Consider the following 6000-nt stretch of genomic DNA (forward strand, 5'->3'; position numbering starts at 1 on the left):
GTCGTTTCTCAGTGACTCAGATGCTGGGCTGCACTGCCTGTAAGCTGCTGTATGACCGCATGTTTTCTTATTAAAACTGGTGTCATAAGAGATGTGTTCGCAGTAAATGACTCTTTTGGCCTCATGGTGTGTGTTTGTTTCGGTGTGTTTGAGATTGAGGAAGAGGGCCACAGTGCTAGAGACAAAGAGGGTTAAAAAACAAAAAAAACAAATAATAATAAAAAAAGGATTTAAATAAGCGAATGGATAAACTGAATAAATAATAAAAATGTATTCAAATAAATAATAAAAAAAACAAAAATAAAAGAACGAAATAAAGAAAGAACAAGGGAGTGCTACGTGATCCCTGGAAATGTTTAAAGAAAAGGATGTAAAAATAAATGTTGAACAATAATATTGAATAAAAATTCATGAAACTAAAATTGAGGGTGAGTGAAAATGTTTGAAATAAAAATAAATAAATAATACAAATAAGATTTAAATAAATACATGCTAAAAATAAATAAAAATAAAAATAAATAAAAGATACATTTAACACTACTGTACTATAGTAAGTGTAAAAAATTCCAAATAATATTATTATAATATTTACTTTTCAGAGTATAAATTGGGTTTGTATATTTAAAAATATGTAGCTGCCTTTGCATGAGGATGAGCATATTTGCGGGTCTGTGGCATCTAAAAGGTGAACAACCCCTGGCTTATGTTTTATTATTTTTATCATCATCATATTTTAAACATTAATACAGTCTTAATCTTTTAGGAACATGGTTAATCTTAAGGAACAGTCATTTAAGATTCATTTGATCTACTTTGTATTTTTAGATATAAAGTAGAAATTAAATATGCTTTGTTATTAGGACACATTTCACATCAATACCTTTTGCATAATTGTGATATTTCTGTTCGTTGTGTGCTGATGGTGAAACACAGGAAGGAGATGGGCGTTCTTCTTCCTGAAATCAATAAGCATCTCCACAATTGTTTGTGTTTTTAGCTCCTAGTCGTCGACTGCACACACAGACCTATTTCCTTTCCATGTGGACTGTTAACAGAACACGAGAGACAATACACAGTTTCCTATTGGTTAGGAAATCATGTATCTCATAACAGACAGGCTGATACAAGGAATCAGAACTAAAAGCAACAAATGTACTACCATTCAAAATGTCGCTATAAGTATAAAAAATATATATTTTTAAAGAAGTCTCTTATGGTCACCAAGACACATAGTTGTCTCTTTATATTAAGTTTGAATAGAAATTATTTTAGCCACACCAGCTTTAACTGTGATCAGGACCGTGATCAGGAAGAAAAACACTTTTATTAGAATTAGAGCCTTACTGTTCCCTGTTCCAGCTGTCACTTATTTATGGGCCGCAGCCATAAAAACAGGACACAAGTTTGTCAGTTGACTTCGCCCTGTACAATGCATCCCACTCATTTCAGCGTGACTGCAGTCCCACAGACTTATGGGTGGGGTGAGCAAACAGCAGAGCACTTAAGAATGTCATTATTCGAAGTGAGAAACCATGTTGTGTTCTCCTAAAACAAATCACTGGAGTGAAGGATGGCTCATAAGAGCTTATATGAGTCATGACTAGATTTGCATATTAAATGCTAAGCTGTACATATATAGTAGCTGTAAAATAAAATAGTTGTATAAAAGTCTGGATTTGGGTCGAGCATTTCTGCATAAATGAAATGCCACACATCATAACACTCTCTTAAAAGTTTTAAAATCTATATAGTTAAAAGGATACAAGAGAAAAATGCTAATTACAATTCAGTATGCAAATATATATAAAATAGAGAAGATTGCAGCTGGGAGAACATCTAGCAACTAATTAAGTTAATTGACATCAGGGCCCGTATTTATCAAGTATTAGTACTAGTATCTAATCAATAAGTACTAGTATCTAATGAATAAGTACTAGTACCTAATATATAAGTAATAGTATCTAATGAATAAGTACTAGTACCTAATGAATAAGCACTAGTATTTAATCAATAAGTACTAGTATCTAATGAATAAGTACTAGTACCTAATATATAAGTAATAGTATCTAATGAAAACATACTAGTATCTACTGATTAAGTACTAGTATCTAATATATAAGTAATAGTATCTAATGAATAAGTACTAGTACCTAATAAATAAGCACTAGTATCTAATGAAAACATACTAGTATCTACTGATTAAGTACTAGTATCTAATGAATTGTAACGGTACGTTGTTCCAGGGAACACAGGACGAGGGAATATATCAAAAGTGATATTTAATAACAACGAGCAGTAAAACAAGTTTCCAAATAACAGAAAGTCACTTCAAGTCTGGACAAAAAGACTCTGGAACTCAAGGCTTATAAAGACCACAAACTAATGAGCAAACAAGAGGATTAACACAAGACAGGTGAACTGAATGATAATTAACTAAACTAGGACAGGAAATGCCAAATAAGGACAAAACGGAGCTAAAATGGAAACCGACACGTGACAGATATGGCGCCCCTCCCAGAAGGTGCGTCCCGTACCGTAACAGTCACATTGGGGAGGGGTGGGCGCCCTGGAGGCTGGAGCAAGGCCAGGACAGGGAGGAGACAAGGGAAGCCTCCAGGGCGGATCAGGGGACTCCGGGAGCCATGGCGGGACTGGAGACTCGGGAGGCCATGGCGGATCAGGGAGCTTGGACGGCCATGGTGAGTCTGGGGGCACAGGGAGCCCAGGTGGGACTATATTTTCTGGGGATTAGATCGAGGAACCATAGTGGTCTTGCCCACGATCACTATGGCTATCCAGGCCAGGAGTATATAGCCCTCCAAAAAAAAGTTTTGGTAAGGGAGAAGGCCGAAGACCTTTGTTGGATGCCCGTGGTCTTTGGGCCCTCAGACAACACTGCATCACTCATCGGCATGATTCTGTCATTGACATTACTAAATGGGCCCAGGAATACTTCCAGAAACCATTGTCGGTAAACACAATCCGCCGTGCCATTTGCAGATGCCAACTAAAGCTCTATCATGCAAAAAGGAAGCCATATGTGAACATAGTCCAAAAGCGCCGTCATGTCCTGCGAGCCAAGGCTCATTTAAAATGGATTGTTTCAAAGTGGAAAAGTGTTCTATGGTCAGACGAGCCCAAATTTGACATTCTTATTGGAAATCACATACGCTGTGTCCTCCTGAATAAAGAGGAGGGAGACCTTCCAGTGTTATCAGCATTCAGTTCAAAAGCCAGCATCTCTGATGGTATGGGGGTGCATAAGTGCATACGGTATGGGCAGCTTGCATGTTTTGGAAGGCACTATGAATGCTGAAAGGTATATAAAGGTTTTAGAGCAACATATGCTTCCCTGCAGATGACAGGTAATTCAGCAGGACAATGCAAAATCACATACTGCAGCTATTACAACAGCATACTTCGTAGTAGAAGAGTCTAGTCTGCCTGCAGTCCAGATCTTTCACCTATAGAGAACATTTGGCACACAATTAAATGAAAAATACCTCAAAAACGATCATGAACTCTTCAGCAGCCTGGAAACCTATATCAGGCAAGAATGGGACCAAATTCCAACACCAAAACTCCTGAAACTCATAACCTCGATGCCCAGACATCTTCAAACTATTTTGAAAAGAAGAGGAGATGGTAAACATGGTAAACATGCCCCCGTCCCAACTATTTTGAGACCTGTAGCAGCCATCAAATTTGAAGATCTCATTTTGTGCAAAAAAATTGTAAAATTTCTCAGTTTAAACATTTATGTTATCTATGTTCTATCGTGAATAAAATATTGGCTCATGTGATTTGAAATTCTTTGTTTTCATTTTATTCAAAATTAAAAAACGTCCCAACATTTCCAGAATTCGGGTTGTAGAAAATAATAGGAAATCAGAATTAAGCCAGGAAAATTGCAATCGGTGCATCTCTAATATAAAGCAAGTTTCATGGTCGCACATCGAGCAATGAATTAAAATTTCCATGAGAAAGAGACAGAATAATTGAATTACTACTTATTGATCCCAAGAGTATATATTACAAACACACACCAAGAATGCTGACAAATTACTTAACGTTTTTTAATTAAATTTATTAATACATTATATTGCATTCAATATTCGAGTTCCAGGACTCTTTACAATAAAGTTAAAATTTTCTTTCATCTCTACTGTACATTCAAGACACTGAAACACTGTTTAATAGGGAAAAAAGGAAGAGGTCAGATAAATATCACATCATCTGTATTGCACTCAGACCTTTAATGGACATGAAAAGGCAACCATTATATAAGAACATGTCTTCAAAAGGCACTACAGCTAGATTTTATTTCGATGCACCTCAAAATAAAATGCTTCTGCTAATCCTTTAGAAAACAGTTGTGAAATACGACTCTCAGTGTAAATTAAAACAGAGGTATTTATTGATGGGAAAAAATCGTGATTGGCTTGAAGGGAATAGACTATTGGGATTCTCCCTTGGGGGAGATCCTAGTGTCCCTGCTGGCGTCCTTTGGAAAGGTCTGTTTCCAGATAGGGTCACAACGTCCTGACCGCACAAAACTCAAAACAGGATATGGCTTGCCTCTGGTGAATCTCTGGGAGCAAATGCAATGGCTACCAGTAGAAAACACCACCACAGTTTGTTTTTTATAGCTGTAGTGCTCATGTGGGATAATGCAGGTTCTAGTCTGGCCTGCAACATGTTCTGATCCCATTCCCTCTCTCTAACCATTCCTCTTGCCCTTCTGCTGCATTTGTCCACAAATTATTTACACCATCAAATCATCAAACTGATGATCAGTGGTGCATTTTATGGAATAATCTGCACTATGAACCTGTTAGATTAACATTTAACATGTTTAAAATGCAAAGTCTTCTTTTTAAATTTCTATCAATATATACATATGAAACATCTCACCACATTTATATAAAAAGAGCTTGACATAAATGGTCAGAATTTGAATACGCAAAACATAACTCGTTACGCCACTGCAAGTCCCTCCTACTGGAAACATATGCAAAGCAGAACATGAAATGTTCACAGTTCACAGTTGAGTAGGCTTTATGCTCAGAGGCACATTTAAGATGACTTCACCGCTCCACTGAGTCCATTAGTCCATCAAGCGTTCCCATAAGTCCCTTGTGATGATTCCCACTGTAAACATTTGATTTAAATGAACATAGATGCCTGTGTAATAATATATAGCATGACTTGACTTATTACAATACTGTCTTGTCCATTTCTTAAGTGCAATTCAGTTCTGCAATGGTCCTTTTCTCTTAATATGTACAAGCAGCAATAATTTTATTATAAATAATACTAAATCAGAAAAGAATTACAATTGCAAACATTTAGTGACAATGGATTACAACTCAGGAGAGTGGTTTTATAGCTTAAGGAGTTATTTAGAGCACAAAACAAGCAAGCAGAGTAAAACTGGGTCACTTCTTCTGTTCATAATATTGTAAATGTCTTTTATAAAATATTTATAGCATTTTAAATGATAAAATGGGGAAGGGTGATGTTTATGCATAAAATCATGCAACCATGAACAAACAAAATAAAGCATCTAAAATTTGAACAGCTCCTACTTGTCCCAATGTAACTGCATAAAGAATCAGTTCACCTAAAAAAGAAAATTTGCTGAAAATTTACTCACTCTCAGGACATGTAAGATATAGATGAGTTTGTTTCTTCTTCTGAATAAATTTGGAGAAATGTAGCATTTCATCACTTGCTCCCCAATGGATCCTTTGCAGTGAATGGGTGCCGTCAGAATGCGAGTCCAAACAGCTGATAAAAGCATCACAATAATTCACAAGTAATCCATACAACTCTGGTCCATCAATTAACATTTTGTGAAGTGAAAAGCTGTGCATTTGTAATAAACAAATCCATTATTAAGATATTTTAAACTTAATTTACAGCTAACATACGAGTCTCTATCCATAATATTGCTTTCTCAAATGAAAAAAGTTGTCTTGTCTGAGAAATATGCACAGA

The sequence above is a fragment of the Barbus barbus genome (genome assembly GCF_936440315.1).
Source record: "Barbus barbus genome assembly, chromosome: 37".
Lineage (NCBI taxonomy): Eukaryota > Metazoa > Chordata > Actinopteri > Cypriniformes > Cyprinidae > Barbus > Barbus barbus.